Source organism: Zingiber officinale, chromosome 5B, assembly GCF_018446385.1.
Source record: "Zingiber officinale cultivar Zhangliang chromosome 5B, Zo_v1.1, whole genome shotgun sequence".
NCBI lineage: Eukaryota > Viridiplantae > Streptophyta > Magnoliopsida > Zingiberales > Zingiberaceae > Zingiber > Zingiber officinale.
In genome coordinates, this window is record NC_055995.1 from 39,829,573 (window position 1) to 39,852,167 (window position 22,595).

Here is a 22,595-nt window from a genome sequence, read left to right on the forward strand (position 1 = left end):
GTTAATCGTTACAGGATTTCATAGGAATCGTCTCTATTCGAGACTTAGGGATATTGACCAATTTAACTTCCTATAAGAGCATGGACATAAAGGGTAGAAACTAAGCAATCTATGTAATATCTCCTAGTATTATAAAGAAATCGAAATCCTAGAATTCATCTCCCAAAGCTCATTCCCTCCAAGATCAATTTTCTCTCTCTCCTCTCTCTTCGTCTCAATCTTCTTTCCCTCTCTTTAATCACACTCGTTAGTTTGTAAGCGTCAAAGTCAACTTTCGACCATCTAGATAACTTACTTTGTAACATCTCTAGTGCTTAATCAACATTTCCTGTGGTTCGACAATCTTATATATTACTGACGACGAATCCGTGCACTTGCGGAATCATAACAAGTTTTTGGCATCGTTATCGGGGACTATTCGCAGTAACATTGGTAGACTAGCAATTTAGTTAATCTAGACTTGTGAATAGTTTTTGTTTTTTCATTTTCATAATTCAAAAAAAAAATCTGCATTTTCTTTCTTATCTTTAAATTCTACATTTATTTTTTTTCTAGAAATTTAAATTCTGTATTTTATTTCTTGTTTTTCATATAGCATTTTATTTCCTATCTTTAATTCTTCATTTTTGTTTTTACTCAAATTTTTTTTTTCTTAAATATCGATGAGCACTAATATGTCAAGCAGAGCCTTAAGAGATTTCTCGGCACCTATTTTTGCAAGATTTATGTCTCCCATTGTGCAGCCTTATATTGAAGCAGAAAATTTTCAACTAGACCCAGAGTTAATTTTCATGATATAAGGTCACAAATTTTGAGAAGAAGTATCAGAAAGTCCTTATCTGCACCTTAAGACATTTCTAGAACTTTATGATATGGTGAATTGTGAAGGAGTGTCAGCAGATGCAGTTCGTTTGATAGCATTTCCTTTTAGTATCAAGGATAAAACAAGGACTTGGTTATATTCCCTCCATCCTCAAAGCATCACAAGTTGAGAACAATTGGAGAAGCAATTTCTAAATTATTTTTTCCCTCCAAGTAGAACAATTTATATGAGGAATTGCATCACAAATTTTGCTAAGGCATATGGAGAATCATTTTTTGAAGCATGGGATAGATTCAAGTGTCTACAAAGACAGTGCCCTCGTCATGGTTTGGAAAAATGGCTGACCCTGCACATATTCTATAGGGGAATTTCTTTCTTAGATAAGTGTTTGTTAGATTCATCAGCTGGAGGTTCTTTTATGGACAAGAGTGTAGACGAAACATATATATTAATTGATCAAGTGGCATTGAACCTCCATGAATGGTCAAACAAAAGTTGGATGGAATCTCCCTAAAAAATTCAAGAAGTCCAAGCCATAAATGTAAGAGATTCTGTCAAACAAAATGCAGTTCAACCACCCAAGAATGTTGAAATTCACAAGTCACAGAATCAGGAGTTCAAACATTTAGGGGAAAAGATTAATAGCATAGTTTCAAAATGGTTCAAGGAAGACCTTCCTCCTACACAAACAAGATCTAGTGTAAATGATAATAATTTTAAGTTGAGAAGTGGTAAGAATCATGAAGAACTATTAAAGAAGGATTTGTTTAGAATTGAGGAGAAAAACAATAGAAGACCTCTAGAACTCAGTTTCATTACTTCAGGAAGTTCCCAAAGGCCACAAGTACCTTTCCCTCAACGATTGTTCACACCTACACTAGATAAGCAAGTTGGACCCCCTCTGCAAGCTCAAAGGGAATATGGGAAAAGGGAAGTACCTTTCCCAAGACCTTCACTAAAGGTTCCTTTTCCACAAAGGCTAGTGAGGGTCAATGAAAACGAAGACTTTGGCAAATTCTGTGACACTAATATGGTTGAATGTAGATTTCTGGATGTATATGAAGATGTGGACTCTTCAGATGAGGATTGTGATGATAATGCAGTGGATAACAAGTTTTCAGATTTATCTTCTAGGTTTACAGGGTGTTATGATGAAATTGAATTTTCAGATGATAAATGTGATGTGGTAGATCAACTTAAAACTGCAAATGAAGTTAGTGATCCTCCTATAAATGATTCTCCCACTGAGGATATTGATGTTGGTCTATTTTTTGATGCTTGTGTTGATGATGATGTTATGAAAAGAAGTGTAGGGAGTTGTGTTGTGGAAGTAACATCTCAAGAATCACGTCCTTTATCCACACAACCTTCTAAGATTATGAGAGTTGCAAGGATTGAACATGTTGTGGACCAATGTGTAGGGACTTGTACAATAAAAGTAAAGCCCCAAGAATCACCACTTTTAGAGGCACCACCACTTGAGCCAGAGCTAGAGCCAATACAAGATTCAGAAGTCACATCCACATGTTTAGAACTTTCAGGTATCTCTCAGCAAAGCAAGGTTAGTATCCTTTGTGATTTTTTGGAAAATTTCATAGATGTACCAATAGTAGATTTTGTTGGATGTGATTCAATTTGTGATACATACTCAGTTCATCTTAATAAGGTTCTAGTTCTATCTAATATAGCATGCTTGGGAGAGGTATGTTTTTCTTTTGGGTGTGCAGATTTTCATGGGGCCTATAATTGGAAGCTCGATCTGAACCGTCTTCGACCTCCTGAAAGAATTTCCAAGAAGACGATGATGGATAGAGCGATTCTTCACTTTTTGATGAAAGCTTCCTCTATAATAAGAGCCCTTGGTAAGAGGGTGATGAAATATCTTACCCCTCCAAGAGCGTGATTTCGATGAATCTAATGAGGTGGTTGAGCTAATGACCTTGAACAAGCACTTCTTGGGAGGCAACCCAAGTTCAATCTTGTTTTCATTCATGTTCTTAGTTCCTTTCTAGTTTCATTTCTTTTCCCATAATAAGCATGTATCCTCTACTTAATTTTTGTTGTCAATTTTCTTTTATAGAACTCAAAGATTAGGAGGAGTGCAATTACATGATTGAGAAGTTAATGACATGGGCATTTGGCACACATCATTTGGTAACTTCTCTTACTTTTAATCTCCTCCGCATTGTTTTTAGTTTTCATTGGACAATGAAAAGTTTAAGTCTGGAGGGATGCATTAGATGCATTTGGTTTAGTTTAGTTTTTACTTATTTCTTTTGCATAATAAATTTTTCCTAGTTGCATCATTCATTACATTATGATTGTTTCTTCCTTAATGCAAAATACTAGCACGTTTCATCTAGATATTTATGTTATGTGATTTGGCATGCTAGTATGCCTATTGATCTTTATTTTCCTATCCATAGTAGCATGAAGTGAGCATTGTTATTACTAGAAGAATTTGAATGTTGGCCTAGTTTTAGGATCTCTTCACATTATGCTTGACTTTGATGGTAGATATTTTTGAAAATAGTCATGATTCATAGAACTGCACTAGTGCCCTTGTTTCTATGGTGACCTCTCAACTACATTTTGGTTACTGGATAAACTTAGATCATGTAAGTGTTAGAGTGTATACTAAAAGCCTAGCTTTTTGTAAATATTTATTTTGAAATAAAGAATCACATTGGTCAAATGTCTACATTTATATGCTAAGTGTAATTGTTCAATTAATTTATATTGTAGATAACATGGTGTGTGATATCACACACAGAAGATCATGTTATCAGTTCCTTATAAGTTATAAAAAGTAGCTCACGACTAAGATGGAAAGGAACAAACCATTGGAATAGTCGTATTGTAATTTGGTATTAATTTATCTTGACTATAAAATTACACTAGTACACTCTGAGTGTATTGAGTAGGACCATTTAAGATAGTTTCTTTTTATACTGACTATATAAAAGAACAATACCTCTATTATTATGGAACTATGTACTCTTAATCATGATATAATAACAAGCACATATACTTAATACTTATTTCTTTAATTTATAAAAGGGTGCGATTGAACTCGTTAAATCAATAGGCCCGATAAGTTGAGAAATGATATTATTTATATTGTGTGTTGTTGATTATAGAATGAAACTGTGTCCTAATAATTTAGGTTGATGATGTCCCTTTAAGGAGCTCACAAGGATTGTCATGTAAACCCTGCAGGTGGACTTAGTCCGACATGACGATAAGGTTGAGTGGTACTACTCTTGGAGCTAGATATTAATTAAGTGAGTTATTAGTAACTCAATTAATTAGTGGGCATTCAATATCTTAAACACAGAGAGACTAAAACACTCATGATAAGAAGGAGCCCATATAGTAATATGAGATTGGTGCGGTAGTGCAATAATAACTCTTTAGTGGAATGAGATATTATTAATGAACTCGAGTTGGGTGTTCAGGGCGAACACGGGAAGCTCAAGTTTATCGGGAGGCCAAAATCAATTCCTCCTCTCGGTCCCTATCGTAGCCTCCTATTTATAAAGTCTTATACCCACCTAAACCCACCTTCTTGTTGGGGTTGCAAGGTTGCAAACATAGTCCCATATTGAAAACACATGTAAAAGATCATGGGTTTATAAGAAAAAGATATCTCCATTGGCATGAGGCCTTTTGGGTAGAGCCCAAGAGCAAAACCATGAGGGCTTAGGCCCAAAGTGGACAATATCATGTCATTGTGGAGATATCTAAATTCTTTTCGATCCTACAATTGGTATCAGAGCCCGGACTGCCAGAAGGTTTAACCGCCGACTGTGCACAAGAGCTATGGTCTGATTGAACCATGTGAGTACAATATTGACCTCGAACAAAGAAAGTGGGGGCTCCTATATTCGGATCAAGAGGACCAGACACCAGGCAGGAAGTCCTAGTAGGTCGGGTGGACAGAGGGGCAGGAAGTCCTAGTTGCGGCTAGGCAAGGAAGTCCTAGTAGGTCGGGTAGACCGAGGGGCAGGAAGTCCTAGTAGGTCGGGTAGACCGAGGGGCAGGAAGACCTGGTGGGTCGAGGATCGAACGTGGGAAGCCCATGGTCCTTTGTTTGAGGGGGGGGATTGTTGGGGTTGCAAGGTTGCAAACATAGTCCCATATTGAAAACACATGGAAAAGATCATGGGTTTATAAGAAAAAGATATCTCCATTGGCATGAGGCCTTTTGGGTAGAGCCCAAGAGCAAAACCATGAGGGCTTAGGCCCAAAGTGGACAATATCATGTCATTGTGGAGATATCTAAATTCTTTTCGATCCTACACTTCTTACCCATCCATAGGTGGCCGGCCAAGCCAAGCTTGGAGCCCAATCAAGGGCTGGCCAAGATAAGCCTTGGATGGATCAAGTGGTGGCCAACCCTAGCTTGGAGCCCAAGCTTAGGTGGCCGACCACAATAAAATTAAAAAGAATTTTATTTTAAAATCTTTCCTAATGTGGAAGACATGATTTTAAAAGAGAGTTTTAAAATTAAATTTTACCTTTTATAATTTCTACAATGGATTAAGAGAAAGGTTTGATATATTTTCTTATTTGAAGATTGAAAGGAAAATTTTAATTTTGGAGAAAACTTTCCTTATTGTAATCATCCACATATTTTAACAGAGAGATTTTAATTTATAAAAGTTTCCTTTTATAACCAACCATGAAGGGAATTTTTTAAAAGAGAAATTTTTATTTTAAAAATCTCCAGAAACAAATTAGGAAGTTTTAATTTTATGTTTAAAACTTTCCTAGTTTGGAGGACTTGTAGGGGCCGACCACATTAAAGGTTAAAATGAAATTTTAATTAAATTTTCCTTATTAGCCATTGGTAAGGAAAATAAGGAAGTTTTAATTATGTTTAAAACTTTCCTTATTTGCCAAGACCAAGGAATATAAAAGATAGGGTAGAGGTGCCTCACCTCATAACATACATCTATTTCTCTCCTCTCCTTTCCTTAGTGGTGGCCGGCCCTCTCCTCTCTTCTTTCTCTCTTCTCCTTTTGTTGAGGCCGGCGGCACTTGGAGCTCTTATTTCATCTTGGTGGCCGGTTGCTTGTGGAGAAGAAGAAGAGAAAGAAAGCATCCCTTGGAGCTTGGTTGGTGGCCAAAGTTCTTCATCTCTAGAGATTGTTGGTGGCTGAAACTTGCAAGGAGAAGAAGGAGGCTTGAGTTGATTCTCGTCTCGGTAGATCGCCGCCCACACGACGCCCGAGATAAGAAGAGGAATACGATAGAAGATCGTGAGGTCTATAAGCTACAAAGAAAGGTATAACTAGTTGTCTTGTTCCGCATCATACTAGTTTTCTTTGTATGGATTTTGAAATACCAAACACAAGAGGCTAACGATTTTAGGTTTCGAATTTATGATTTGTTTTTGTGTTTCTTTTGTTTTTCGATCTTGTGATTCGATTGTTCTTAATGGTTAAACCTAGGGTTACTATAAGGAGATTAAATATTAAATTTCATTGAAAGGCTTTGTCTAGGAAGTGGTGGATGATCCCATGCCCAAGAAGGCCTAGTGCCTCGCCATATTTAACCTGGAAGCCGATCTCTGAAATAAATATTTAATCGAATTTGTAACATGGGTGGATTTGGATTAATAATGTTAAACATCGTTTGTGATCCAAGTCTAAACCTCTAAGAATAGATAAGTTGAATTTGGAATTAATAATGTTAAGTTCTGTTTGCGATTCCAAATTTAATTTCTAAAGAACACAATAGGTTTTTAGGAATGGTTCAGGACTTGTACAAAATTTTTGTACAAGGGAACCAGTACGATATTCCGTATATCAATCAACAATTGGTATCAGAGCTAGGGTTTGCTTCTGTGTATTTAGTTTTCAATTTAATTAAGCACATGCCATACATATTTTAGGCAGGATAATAGTAGGATGTGCAAATAGATTTAACTTTGTGGTTGTAGGCATCCTAGATCCAACTATTATGGCCCTAATGTGATTGTGTGTGATTGGACCCTCGGACATGTCGAGGGCATTTTATGTGTGTGCATGATTGTATGGAATAAATACAGTTGGAGTTGTATTAGTTTTAGGATTTTACATTTTAGTATCGATCTAGATTACATGTACATTCCTTTGTGGAATATAGGATCGATATATGTAAAATTCTATTTTTGTCGTGGATCGTATCTTTGCGAGACGTGGTACTATTTAAGGACCAGAGGCGCAGTGGAATAAGAAACAAGATAGATGCGACGACTAGATCCGATTGTGGTGGCTAAAGATAGTAGCAGCTAGGGTTGACAGCACACGGAGGACAGTGATGGAAGAATCCATAATAGTTGGAAAATTAATTTCCATATTTATTACTTTTATTTACTGTGATGTGTGTGATGTGTGCTTGCATGGTTAAAATTCCTCACCTTAAATAACTAAGTGGGAGAGGGATTAGTAAATAAATTCCACGGTCTCCATTACTGGTTTGTAAGTGATGCAACAAACTTGCATGTTGGCTCTGAGTGCCTCCCTCTACAACGGATGAGTTTATTTGTGGATCACTAGATCAAACTTCCTTTATGGATGGTTATAGGAAATTATTTAGGAGCGTGTGATCTTCTCCAACTGAAGGGGCACAATCCTATTTAATGGACTAAGTATCATGTAATGGTATATACTTAGGCACATTTAATAGTATCCTCCCCAACGGAGTCACTGCTATTATTTGTGTGACCAAAGGAATACCAACTATTAATTTTATTTGTCATAAAGTTAGGATGACAAGAATAAAATTAATGGGTAAAACCTCCTTTTACAAATGTTTGAATTTGTATACGTCCACACTAATGTGACATGCAAAATTCACGGTGTTTTAAGGTGTTGGTAAATTTAAATAGTATTGTTTGAGGAATCAATATTATTCTAAATTTAGAGTCTTGACCAAAAGTTTATTTTGTGATTCTTAGGATGACTTTCAACCCACTGGCTATTATACTGAAGAGAAAAAACTTACTGGTCCCAATTACATAGATTGGAAAAGAAACTTGGACATTGTCCTAACTGCTGAAGGCTATAAGTTTGTACTAATGGAGGTATGCCCTAATGTGCCTAATAGCGATTTTAGTGAAGAGGAGATTGAGTATTATAGGAAATGGGTCAAGACAGATGAGATGACGCGGAGTTACATTTGGCTTTTATATCAAATATGCTGCAACATCAGCATCAGACCATGCCTACTGGCCATGATATGATGTACAATCTTAAGGAACACTTTGGACACTAGAATCGGGCTAACAGGTAAGACTGCATGATCTTTAGGTACTGGACTAAAATCAGGAATGAAGAAGCCGAAAGGCAAGTGCTTCATTTGCAAGCAGTCTGGACATTTGTAGGCAGACTATCCTCGTAGGAAGAGAAAAATATAGGTATATCTTATTCTCTAGTAGTTGGAACATGTTTAGTGGTGTTATTTACCGATACTTGGCATGTAGATATGGTAACCACTGATCATGTCTGCAAATCATTGCAGGGGTTCCAAGAAATCCGACAACTACACAAAGGAGAAATCACTATTTACATGGGCAATGCTACAGAAGTAGCAGCTGTTGCAGTGGGAGATGTTTATAGGAATAAAATATTAGTTTTAAGAAATTGTATTTACGTACCAAGTTTTAGAAAGAACTTGATTTCAATTTCTAAACAATACAAAGATGGATATTCTATCTATTTATGATAGCAAAGGTGTTATCAAGAAAAATAGGGAAGTTATCTGTTCTGGTACGTTCGTTGGCAATTTGTATACTCTAAATTCAATAACTCCCACGATGCAACAAATAAAATTAATAACACATCTTCTAAATCTAATAAGAGAAAAAAACCTTCGGAAATGAACCAAACATATCTTTGGCATCTAAGGCTTGGTCATATTAACTTGAGTAGGATTCAAAGGACTCTTGGGTTCATTAGTGTTGGAAAACTTTCCAACTTGCGAATCTTGCTTGGAAGGAAAATTGACCAAGAGACCTTTTAAGGCCAAGGGGTATAGAGCCAAAGATGTGTTGGAACTAGTTCATTCTGATTTGTGTGGTCCTATAACTATCCAGGTAAGAGGTAGTTTCGAATATTTCGTCTATTTTATAGATGACTATTCGAGATACGAGTACATTTACTTAACGCGCCACAAGTCTGAGTGCTTTGATAAGTTCAAAGAGTACAAGGCTGATGTGGAGAAACGTCATGGTAAAAGTATCAAGACACTATAGTGTGATCGTAGTGGCAAGTACCTCTTAGGAAAATTTAGGAGTCACTTATCAAAAGTCGAGATTCAATCCCAACCATCTGCACCTAGTCCACCCCAACAAAATGGTGTGGCAGAAAGAAGGAATAGGACTCTTATGGAAATGGTTGGATCGATGATGAGTTATTCAGAATTACCAAATACATTTTAGGGATATGCTCTGGAAATAGCAATGTACATTCTGAATATGGTACCTTCTAAATTAGTACCCTTTACTCCCATGGAATTGTGGAATGGGCGTAAGCCTAGTCTGAATCATATTCAGATATGGGGTAGTCCAGCGCATGTGCTAAAGGGAGATACTGACAAGTTGGAATCACGTACAGAAGTTTGTCTGTTTGTGGGATATCCTAAAGGAACAAAAGGTGGTTTGTTTTATAATCCTAAAAATTAGAAGATCATTGTTAGCACCAATGCTCGATTTTTAGAGGAAGATTATGTAATGAACCATAAGCCCATGAGTGAAATTGTTCTAGAAGAAATGAGAGAGGACATGCCTACTTTAGTACCAACAGTACAAGATGAAATATCACAAGAAACTACAACACGTATCACAAATGATACACAACAACATACAGTACCTCGTCGTAGTGGGAGGGTTGTTAGGCAACCTGAAAGATTCATGTTTTTGGGAGAGTCATCAGACTTGATCCCAGGTAAAGATGAACTTGATCCCCCGAACATATGACGAAGCACTCCAAGATAAAGATGCAGCATCTTAGCAAAGAGCAATGAATTCAGAAATAGAATCTATGTATTCTAACAAAGTCTGGGAGCTAGTAGAACCATCAAATAGTGTAAAAGCTATTGGATGTAAATCAATCTACAAAAGGAAAAGAGGGACAGACGGGAAGGTGGAAACCTTCAAAACAAGGCTTGTTGCGAAGGGGTATACTCAGAAAGAGGAAATCGATTATGAGGAAACCTTTTCGCCAATAGCTATGCTTAAGTCTATTCGAATACTCTTATCTATTGCTTCTCATATGGATTATGAGGCTTGGCAAATGGATGTCAAGACAGCTTTCCTTAACGGAAGTCTTGAAAAAAACATCCATATGAAGCAACCAGAAGGATTTATTGCAAAGGGCAAAGAGCATCTATTATGTAAGCTCAATCGGTCTATTTATGGACTGAAGCAAGCTTCAAGGTCTTGGAACATTTGGTTTAATGAAGTAATCAAGTCATATGGATTTATTCAGTGTCTGGATGAGAAGTACTTGAGAAGGACTTGAGACTATATGCTGGTGTACCAATCAGATGATTTGCTCCTTGTGAGTTACACGGATTTTGACTTCCAATCGATAGGGACAAATAGTAAGTCAACCTCGGGATTTTGTGTTTACTTTATGAGGTAAAGCCATAACAATGGAGGAGTGTTAAGCATAGATGCTTTTCCGGACTCCACCATAGAAGCTGAGTATGTGGCAGTCTTTGAGGCAGCCATAGAAGCTGAATGACTTAGTAACTTCAGGATGGGCATAGATGTGATTCCTGGTTTGCCCAAAATTATTGGTGCAGTAGCAAACTCGAAGGAACCACGAGCCCATAAGGCAAGTAAACACAAAGAGCGCAAGTATCACCCAATACGAGACATCGTATAATAAGGAAAAGTTGTTGTCACCTAGATTACATCATATGATAACTTGGAAGATCCTTTCACTAAGGCCCTTAAGGTAAAATATTTTGATGGGCATGTTGAGGGGTTGGGAATCAGATGTATGACAGCATTTATGACAACATAGTCTTTTAGTATAAGTGGGAGATTGTTAGAGTGTATACTAAAAGCCTAGCTTTTTGTAAATATTTATTTTGAAATAAAGAATCACATTGGTTAAATATCTACATTTATATGCTAAGTGTAATTGTTCAATTAATTTATATTGTAGATAACATGGTGTGCGGTGTCACACACAGAAGATCATGTTATCAGTTCCTTATAAGTTATAAAAAGTAGCTCACGACTATGATGGAAAGGAACAAACCATTGGAATAATCGTAGTGTAATTTGGTATTAGTTTATCTTGACTATAAAATTACACTAGTACACTCTAAGTGTAATGAGCAGGACCATTTGAGGTAGTTTCTTTTTATACTGACTATATAAAAGAACAATACCTCTGTTATTATGGAAGTGTGTACTCTTAATCATAATATAATAACAAGCATATATACTTAATACTTATTTCTTTAATTGATCAAAGGGTGTTATTTAGCTCGTTAAATCAATAGGCCCGATAAGTTGGGAAATGATATTATTTATATGGTGTGTTGTTGATTATAGAATGAAACTGTGTCCTAATAATTTAGGTTGATGATGTCCACTTAAGGAGCTCATAAGGATTGTCATGTAAACCCTGCAGGTGGACTTAGTCCGACATGACGATAAGGTTGAGTGGTACTACTCTTGGAGCTAGATATTAATTAAGTGAGTTGTCAAAAACTCATTTAATTAGCGGGCATTCAATATCTTAAACACAGGGAGACTGACAAACTCATGATAAGAAGGAGCCCATATAGTAATATGGGATTGGTGCAGTAGTGCAATAATAACTCTTTAGTGGAATGAGATATTATTGATGAACTCGAGTTGAGTGTTCGGGGCGAACACGGGAAGCTCAAATTCATAGGGAGACCAAAACCAATTACTCCTCTCGGTCCCTATCATAGCCTCTTATTTATAAAGTCTTATACCTACCTAAACCCACCCTCTTACCCATCCATAGGTGGCCGGCCAAGCCATGCTTGGAGCCCAAGCAAGGGCTGGCCAAGATAAGCCTTGGATGGATCAAGTGGTGGTCGGCCCTAGCTTGGAGCCCAAGCTTAGGTGGCCGACCACAATAAAAATAAAAAGGATTTTATTTTAAAATCTTTCCTAATGTGGAAGACATGATTTTAAAAGAGAGTTTTAAAATTAAATTTTACATTTTATAGTTTCTACAAAGGATTAAGAGAAAGGTTTGATATCTTTCCTTATTTGTAGATTGAAAGGAAGATTTTAATTTTGGAGAAAACTTTCCTTATTGTAATCATCCACATGTTTTAATAGAGAGATTTTAATTTATAAAAGTTTCCTTTTATAACCAACCAAGAAGGGAATTTTTTGAAAGAGAAATTTTTATTTTAAAAATTTCTGGAAACAAATTAGGAAGTTTTAATTTTGTGTTTAAAACTTTCCTAGTTTGGAGGGCATGTAGGGGCCGACCACATTAAAGGTTAAAAGGAAATTTTAATAAAATTTTCCCTATTAGCCATTGGCAAGGAAAATCAGGATGTTTTAATTATGTTTAAAACTTTCCTTTTTTGCAAAGAACAAAGAATATAAAAGAGAGGGTAGAGGTGCCTCACCTCATAACATACATCTATTTCTCTCCTCTCCTTTCCTTGGTGGTGGCCGACCCTCTCCTCTCTTCTTTCTCTCTTCTCCTTTTATTGAGGCCGGCGGCACTTGGAGCTCTTATTTCATCTTGGTGGTCGGTTGCTTGTGGAGAAGAAGAAGAGAAAGAAAGCATCCCTTGGAGCTTGGTTGGTGGCCAAAGTTCTTTATCTCTAGGAGATTGTTGGTGGCCGAAACTTGCAAGGAGAAGAAGGAGGCTTGGGTGGATTCTCGTCTTGGTTGATCATCGCCCACACGACATCCGAGATAAGAAGAGGAATATGATAGAAGATCATGAGGTCTATAAGCTACAAAGAAAGGTATAAGTAGTTGTCTTGTTTCGCATCATACTAGTTTTCTTTGTATGAATTTTGAAATACCAAACACAAGAGGCTAACGATTCTAGGTTTCGAATTTATGATTCATTTTTATGTTTTGTTTGTTTTTCAATTTTGTGATTTGATTGTTCTTAATGGTTAAACCTAGGGTTACTATAAGGATATTAAATATTGAATTTCGTTGAAAGGCTTTGTCTAGGAAGTGGTGGATGATCCCATAACCAAGAAGGCCTAGTGCCTCGCCATGTTTAACCTGGAAGTCGATCTCTGAAATAAATATTTAATCGAATGTGTAACATGGGTGGATTTGGATTAATAATATTAAGCATCGTTTGCGATTCAAGTCTAAACCTCTGAGAATAGACAAGTTAAATTTGGAATCAATAATGTTAAGTTTTGTTTGTGATTCCAAATTTAATTTCTAAAGAACATAATAGGTTGTTAGGAATGGTTCGGGACTTGTACAGGGGAACTAGTACGATATTCCGGATAACAACCAACAGTAAGCTCATTTGAAAAAATCAATCCAAAAAAAAAATGAAATAAAAGTTTGTCAAGTTTGATACTTTGTAAACAATAAAAAAAAGAAGGAAAAAAAATAAGGGATATAAAAATAGTTATCGTGAGTGGAAACTAGCAATTCACCCCTTTGAGATCGAGTTAGGTTACTTGGGAAATGAATGTTATGTGTCTTTTGATACTGAGTATTCCTTTGAGACCTTGTGTAGATGATGCATAGCATTTTTGAGGGGAACGAACCTTGCGTGTGGCAGGTAAGTGCCTATCGGTGGAAGTATGAGGAACACTGTTAAATGAAAAATTTACTAGGCTTAGAGGTTGATACTTGAAAAAAGTTAAGCTACTTATTACACTGAGCACAGAGAACTTCTACTTAGGCCACATTCAAATAATTTTTATATCATGTTCATCAATGAAACTATATGATAGGTTTATATTGATTCATTAGGGATTATTACATGTCACTTACACACATAAATCTAGATTGTGAGCTTTACTTTGAGGACAAGCAAAGGTTCAAGTCTGGGGGTGTGATGTGCGTAGATCTTATGATCATTTATACATGTTTTGACGCACATTCACTTACTTTATTCACATATATTCTATGCATGTTCACCTCTCTTAGCATATATTTAGCATAAATACTCTTTTGTTTGGAGATCTACTCTTTGTGTATTTTCTTGTTGACAGGATGTGATTTGGAGCAGAAACAAAGCTTAAGTAGAGTCTAGAGCTTCCAATGTGCCATGTCTAAGCCGTGTGAAATTTCTGCACTGCAGACTAAAACCAAAATGGCCATAACTTTCTGTTCAATTGGATTTTTGGGCTGTTCCTATACCAAATTGTAGATAACTTCAAGATCTACAACTTTGATGAAGATCTCAACTCAAGAATACCAAGTTAAGATGTGATAAAATGATCTACACAGTCTTGATACAATTCTGCACTACCAGAGCAGAAGGAAGGCACGACCGTGTCAATTCGCACGGTTGTGCGGTGTAACCAGTGTAGAAGGAAGGAATGGCCATGTCAATTCGCATGACTGTGCCACTCAACCTGAAGGGAGGAGGCAGTTGGCCGTGCAGATCTCGCACGACCGTGACATGGGCCGTGCGGCGCCCGTGCCCTAGCCTATAAAAGGGTCAAGAACCCTATTCTTGGTATCATCTTTGGTTCGGGACTTCGTTCATCTTGTTCTTCTAGGCCTGGCTCTAAGGATAGCTCTTCGGATTCAAACTCTAATTCGAGCTCACTTTCTCCTTGATCTTCTAGCCTTGACGGAGTCTCGTGAAGCTCGATCAATTTTGTCCATAACTCGAATGCGTTCTTGTAATCTTTTTGACACAAAATTTTGTTAGGAAAAATACTAATTAATATGTCTATTACCTTTGTGTTTGCTTTTGAGTTTTGAGAAGATTGTCTCAGTGCGCTCCAGTTGTCAAAATTGTTGCAATGACGCATTCCATCATTTGCCTCCAGGAATTGAAGTAGACTTGATCGTATGGTGGAGGGTCGTAGATGTTTCTCCCTTCTTGATATTAAATCAACATTCTTGCAATCAAAGAATTTAGAGAAAAATATTTCCAAGACTTTCATCTTGGGATTAGTAGTGCAGGATAAAAAATTTAAATATTACTTAAGAATTAAGAGAAAACACTTTTAAAGAAAAAGAACAAGTTTTTTAAAATTGCTCGAAAAATGATTATGTAATTTCAAAGCTACAAGACTCTGATACCAATTATAGGATCGAAAGAGTGCGATAGAGGAGGGGTGAATAACGCACTCTAAAAACTTTTCTTTTCGTGTTTTAAAGACAATCAGAATATTTAGCAGAAAGTAATGACTTGTTTGGTTACTTGGTTCGAAGCCTAGGTCGACTCCTACTCCAAGACCCACGATCCTTGATCGCACTGTTGAGTAATTCACTAAAACTCTTCTTTGCGAAAGCCTCGGAAAGAAGCAGTGAGTACAAGAAGATGAGTAAGATAGTAACAACCTACTATCTTACTTGAATTAAGTACAATGCAAGCAAAAGAAAGTTATACTGACAGTATATAAAAGTTGAGGATTGGTTGGCACTTCTTGGAGCAGTAGATGAGCAGTCGTAGCACGAATCGCAGCTTGCACAAAGATGAACTTCGAATAGATTTCTTGCTTCATTGCTTCGTTGCACAGCCTCAGACCTCGAGCTCTCTTTTATAAGAGTAATCGACGTTCGATCGACCGATCCTTGCATTCGGTCGACCAAACAAGTTTCCTTCCATCTTCACTGAGATATGATGCTGATTCAATCTTCGGCATTTAATTACCATTAAGGGTTCGATCGACCAAACAGGATCCTTCCCTCCTCATTGAGATTTGCCAAGATTCGCACTAACTATACCTTTAATGTAGAATATATGTTCTAAATGTATGATAGATGAATTAATTAAATGCGGTAAAAACTTACAGCGATCTCCCGCAGATATGCAATCGACAATGACGAAGCTCGCTATCGGAAGAGCGATCACAGGATCGGAAAGCCCTCCGCAATTCCACAAACCAAATCTCGCCGCTTTGGATGTTCTCCTCTTACTCTCGTCGCACGATCGCGATTTCTCACCCTGAGCCTTGGACGGACCCCCTTTATATAGGGAAATACCCTAGGGGCATAATGGACATTTCCATTATGTGTAGTGGGGAACATGGGCCACGTTCCCCACTATCCCCATTTCTAACATCTCCCACTCGTCCAAGGTAAGTCACTAAGACTAGTTCATTCAGGTAAGTCACAAAGACTTAATAAGTCACATAGACTATTAGAGAGTTTGGTCACATAGACCATATGAGAACATTCAATCCATACTTAGAGAAAATGGTTCGTGCGACAGCAAGCACACTGAGCGATAGTTGCTAAGAAGATTGTTACACCTTGACTTAGCCGCTCGTTGAGCAATCAATGCTAATAAAGTTGTTACACTTTGCTTAGCTGCTCAAATAAATTAGAGACATACTCTTCATGGCACATAGCCTCTTTCCTGGTGGCACATAGCCTTTATCCAGGATCCATCCAATCTTCAAGTGACACACAGCCATTATCTTGAAGATATCCATGTCTTGCTATTTACCCAGATTAAATAATTTTCATTTACATCGATATGAACATCTCTAATCCCTTATAATGACCATTATGTCATGAGCATGTTCCATATCCAATATTCACATTCATTTCCGTACATAACAGAAATGGGTCGACCAGTGAATAACAACAAAAGATGTAAATCTATTTAATCTTCCTTTTTAGCTAGAATCAATTCATTTTAATCAGTCGCTTTCCTAGTTATGCTCCATAGACCGAATCATCCATAGCCATAGGATACACGCTAAAGTAGCAGACACTGATTAAAACTTCAAGTAGACAGCTAAATAGTCACTAAGGCAAAAATTGAGATTAACATATAATCTCAAAGGTCTCACATAGTAGAGAAACAGGGATTCATTCTCCTACAACCTTTATTGTCGCAATAGCACATGTGGTATGAATCACATGCTACGATGTTATTCTCTTTACGAAAAAGAGTGCATGTTGTCTTCAAATTTAACATCGTACAGATTTCGATCTAGACATACCTAACGTCTAATCCTGAATTCAACATATGAATTCTAATCTGGCTTTCAACAGGTTTAGTAAATGGTGGGTTCATTTACTTTGATCATTATTTACACATAAATGATCTCATCTTGACACAATTATCAAGGCGACCTCAACTTATGAATCTGTCTCTAATTTCATAATTTCAGCTACGTAAGCTGTTTCATAAGTAACGGTCTTACCCCTATTTGTACTTAACAAACAGAGATGATTGTCCATGTGAGTGGACCAATCTCCACCTGCCAACATGCTCACCGAGATCTTACATGAATGTAACAAATACAACATATACACTGAATAAATTATGGCAAATTACATAATCATAACACAAAGTTTGATTATTATTTCAATATTGTTACATTCTACGAAGTCCCAAAGACTTTACATGTTCTTTAAATGACTCTTTAGTCATTGGCTTAGTAAAAGGATCTGCAAGCATAACACGTGTAGGGACATACTCAAGAATTACTTTTCTTTTAGCCACAATATCCCTTACAAAATTATATTTAATTTCTATATGCTTGCCTTTGCTATGATATTTGGGATCCTTGGAAAAAACTATTGCAGCTTGACTGTCACAGTAGACAGTTACTGGACTCCCACTATCCTCAGCAATTTTCAGATGCTTCAGAAACCTTCTCAACCAGACTGCTTCTTGCACAGCTGCTGAACATGCCACATATTCAGCTTCCATAGTCGACAAAGCTACACAAGCTTGTTTCTTGCTGTTCCAGGAGATGGCGCCACCATTCAGCAAGAATGCATAGCCTGATGTGGATTTTCTATCATCCAGGTCTCCAGCCCAATCTGCATCTGAATAACCTTTCAGACTAATTTTTGATCCTTAAAAACAGAGACAATAATATGTTGTCGCCTTCAGATATCTGAATATCCTTTTTACCGCCTTCCAGTGTCTCGGTCCTGGGTTTGACTGGAAGCCAACAACATAGCTGATATCGGGACGTGTACACAACATAGTGTACATCAAACTACCAATAGCACTGGCATATGATTTTTTATTCATCTCAGCTATTTCCTCTGGAGTTTTAGGACACATACTCTTGCTCAACACAGTACCTTTCACAATAGGTGTATGTTCTATGTTGCAATTAGACATGCTGAAATGATGTAACATCTTATTTATATAAGACTCTTGTGACAGACCCAAAAGTCTTTTAGGACGATCTCTTATGATCTTTACCCCTAAGATGTATTCAGCTTCTCCCATATCTGTTGTATCAAATTGTGATGACAGCCACTTCTTGACTTCATTCACATATCCTATGTCATTTCCAGCTATCAGCATATCATCAACATATAATGATAAAATGACATATTTTCCTTTTTCCCTTTTCAGGAAAACACAATGATCCTCATTGATCATCTCGAAACCATAAGATAATACGACTTCGTTAAATCTTATGTTCCATTGTCTTGACGCTTGCTTTAGCCCATATATAGACTTTCTAAGTCTACATACTTTTTGCTCTTGGCCTTCAGCAATGAAACCTTCTGGTTGAACCATATAGATTTCTTCGTCAAGATCACCGTTAAGGAAAGCGGTTTTTACATCCATTTGATGTAATTCTAAGTCATAATGTGCCACAAAGGCCAAAATAACTCTTATGATACAAATTTCACTACAGGAGAAAATGTCTCTTCAAAGTCAATACCCTCCATTTGGGTATATCCTTTTGCAACTAAACGAGCTTTGTATCTGTTGATCGATCCATCTGCTTTCCTCTTTATTTTGAGAATCCATTTATTCCCAATAGCCCTTCGGCCCGGAGGAAGATCGACTAAGTCCCAAACATGATTTTGAATCATGGACTCCATCTCTTCAACCATTGCAGCTTTCCATTTTTCTCTAACTCTACATCCCAATGCATCCTCAATTGATTGAGGCTCGTCGTCATCAATTGGAAGTGTAACCAATGCCTCATTCTCAATATCAAACCTCTTCTTAGGTTTGATCTTACGAACACTTCTCCGTAAGTTGGGCTGTTGAGAAGTCAACTCATGACTCGGCATATCACTCCCACTCGGTTGACTAGACTCAGGTATCCCTTTTGACACCTCTCTTGTTGATAATATCTCATCCTCCTCAAATAGAGGAACATTTTTATCAACATCACCTCTGATTGGGAACTCTGTTTCGAGAAAAGTCGCATCTCTCGAGTCTATTTCGGAGATGGTTCCATCTAGTTGCTCACCTATGAAAACATAACCTTTGGAGGTCTCATGATATCTTATAAAGATACATTTCTTACCTCTAGGCCCCAGTTTTCCATACTTGTGAGAACTATCATGAACATAAGCAGCTGACCCCCAGGGTCTCAGATTACTCAAATCTGGTTTTCTGCCTGTCCAACGTTCATATGGGGTAGATGGAACTGACTTTGAAGGCACTTTGTTAAGTATATAGGTTGCAGTTAATAATGCATCTCCCCAATAAGAGATTGGCAAATTAGCTTGCGCCATCATAGACCTAACCATTTCAAGAAGAGTCCTGTTTCTTCTTTCAGCTACCCCATTTTGCTGTGGAGTTCCAGGGATTGTCAGTTGTCTAATAATCCCTCTATCATTACATATTGTCTTGAACATATCAGACAAATACTCCCCACCACGGTCAGTGCGTAAAGTCTTAACTTTACGTTCCGTTTGATTCTCAACTTCGTTCATATAACGAATGAAGCAATCTAATGCTTCGGATTTGTGAGAAATCAAATACACATGACCGAACCTAGAGAAATCATCAATAAATGTAATGAAATAGGAAGCTCCATGTCTAGCCTTCACATTCATTGGACCACAAATATCCGAATGAATTAACTGCAATGTTGATTCAGATCTAATAGCCTTACCAAATGATTTCCTAGTTGCTTTTCCAGCAAGACAATGCTCACATATAGATAATTGAATCTTAGCTCGAGTGCCCAATAAACCCTCTTTAGCTAATCGATTCATACGTTCTTGTCCTATGTGTCCTAATCTAGCATGCCAAACCTCATCAGTTATATCTGCATCACTAGTTAAAGCAATGTTTGAAAAACAACCATCAATAGCATAATTGACATCTGGTTCTACATCAAGAACCATAAAACCATTTGTTAAATAACCATATCCGATTGACACTGAGTCAATCTTAAGTTCAACAGACCGACTGTAAAAATTAATACAATACCCTAAATCAAGAAGACACGTAACGGAAACAAGATTCCGTCGAATTTCAGGAGCATACAGGACATCATGTAGAAATAAAACTCTACCACCACGTAGGTTGAGTTTGCAAGTGCCGACTCCTTTGACTTCAACTCTTGCATTATTTCCCACATAGATCCACTTGTTGCCAGCTGGTACCCGACGGTACTCAACAAATGTAACTCGTTCCCGAGCTACATGGTTGGTTGCTCCCGAATCTATAATCCACAAAGGATAAGAATCAGCTAACAACACTGAACTAGCAACAAAATGCTCTTGAAAAGAAGACACACTTGGATTTACCTTTTTCGGCTCATTGCACTCCCGAGCAAAGTGGCCCTTTTTGCCACAATTAAAACAAGTCAACTTGTTTTTAGGTTTCTTTCCAGTCTTCTTGACTATCTTCTTGATTGGGCCTTATCCCACAACAGCAGCTTCCCTCTTCTTTCCCTTCCCTTTCTTGAACCATTTCTTTTTCTTGGATCCATATGATCCTGCAGAACCTACAGCCACATAGGCTTGTCCCGAAATCCTTGCGGATTCAACTCTCTCCGCCTCCAATTCTACATGGCGTGAGACATCAGTAAAAGTCTTGATACTCTCACTGTGAGTTAAGGCCTGCTTCATGGTTTCCCAAGAATCTGGAAGTGAACGTATAACTGCTTGAACCTGTTGTTCATCAGTCAACTCATGACCAGCAGTTTTAAGCTCCCGAATCATGTTCGACATCTCTCTGAGGTGTTGAACCATTGACACATTCGGACGCTTTTTGTAGCTGTCAAATTTAATTGTCAGCTGTCGAAGCTTGCTCAGACTTACTCCACTGTATTTTTCTTTAAGGGCAACCCAGACTTCATGAGCCGTAAGATACGACTCATATTCAAAAGCTAGGTCGTCTACCATTGAACTAATCAATATACCCTTTGCAGTGGAGTCCTTTTTCTTCCATGCCTTATAGGCATCAAGATCTCGTCTGTGTTGTGCAGTGGGACCATCTGCAGGTACTTCCATAACCTGATTTACAGCCTCTAGAACTTCTTGTTCCTCAAGTACATATTGTATCTTGAGGTGCCAGATCTTGTAGTTATCCCCATTAAGTTTCTCACCTTTGTTGAGTTCAGCTATTATGTTTTTGGTTGCCATAATCTATCATAAATAAACAAATTATTTATTATTCAGTGTATATCATATGTATGCAATTTATGATTGACTTAATATTACTTTAAGTTGGTTTACAAAATCAAGTGACAACTATGTATTCACTCATCATCCGTATGACCAATCAAATTAATATTAATCAATTCTATTACATACATCCCAACAAATGAACTAATCATTTATAATATCATGAATTCATTAAATGAACTAATCATTTAATATATCATGCTTTTTTTTAATTAAATGAACTAATCATTTAATACATTATGAACTAATCATGTATCATGTCAAGCAAACAGCATAAATAAATGAACATATCATTAATATAAAATTATGCTGCAAATTGTTAACATATAACCAACTGACATGAATGAAATGGACTAACTATTGTTCATACAAAACGACAATAAAAATAACAGAACTCTAATAAACTAGATAGGCAACTACCACTCCACTAGGACAGACACTAGTGTAGTGGCTAATATAATCCCTCTCAGCCTGGACTCATTTGGGGTAATCCCAGGCAAGACAGCTTCAAGATTTTCAATTGGATCCCACACACACTCTCCCAGATCCTCTTCAGATTCATCTGGATCTTCAGGCTCTTCAGAATGCTCTTCAAATTCTTCTGGATCCTCCTCTGGAGGATCTTCAGGATCTTCTGAATCCTCTTCAGATTCATCTGGATCCTCCTCTGGGTCTTCAGGACCCCAATAGAGATGAAGCAACTGTCTGCACATCTCTGAGTACGAGATGTGTCCATCATAATCATCCCAAAGTTGGAATGCTATCTGCCTAAGGTTTTCTGGCAGTGAATAGACTAGAGCAAATCTTCTGTGTGTGTCTTCTACTGGAAATTCTTCTCGCTCGAGTTTCCAGAACAACCGATCGAGCCGACCAATAAGCCATCCGAGTCCTAGAACAGGGTCGAAATCAAGCTCCTTAATCTCCTCCCAAAGCTCATGTTGTCGTGAATCACGACTAGCCATCTGAAAAATTGAAAAATAAATAAGTCAGTACAAAACCGACTAACCAGTACAAAACCGGCTTATTTCAATTTATACAGGCATAGTACCAACAACATAATCAATCAAGAAAAACAAATCTTCTCGATTTTCAGGAGTTAAGTCGACAATTAGAACTAATCTAATTGGTCAAACCCATCGGATCGGTTGATTAGGGATCCAGATCCTAAGCTTGGTCCATTGTCCTTAATTAGAACTAATCTAATTGGACAGGGATTTTTGTACCTATGTTCTGTTAATTTTTCTCTAA

At 37.3% G+C, this 22,595-nt stretch overlaps 1 non-coding gene across 1 annotated transcript; it reads right to left on the minus strand.

Annotated features, from left to right (window-relative positions):
• Positions 1–1,047: 1,047 nt before the first annotated feature.
• Positions 1,048–1,153, minus strand: LOC121988093. The gene has a single exon (XR_006113853.1). It is a non-coding gene; the product is annotated as a small nucleolar RNA R71 (small nucleolar RNA).
• Positions 1,154–22,595: the final 21,442 nt, after the last annotated feature.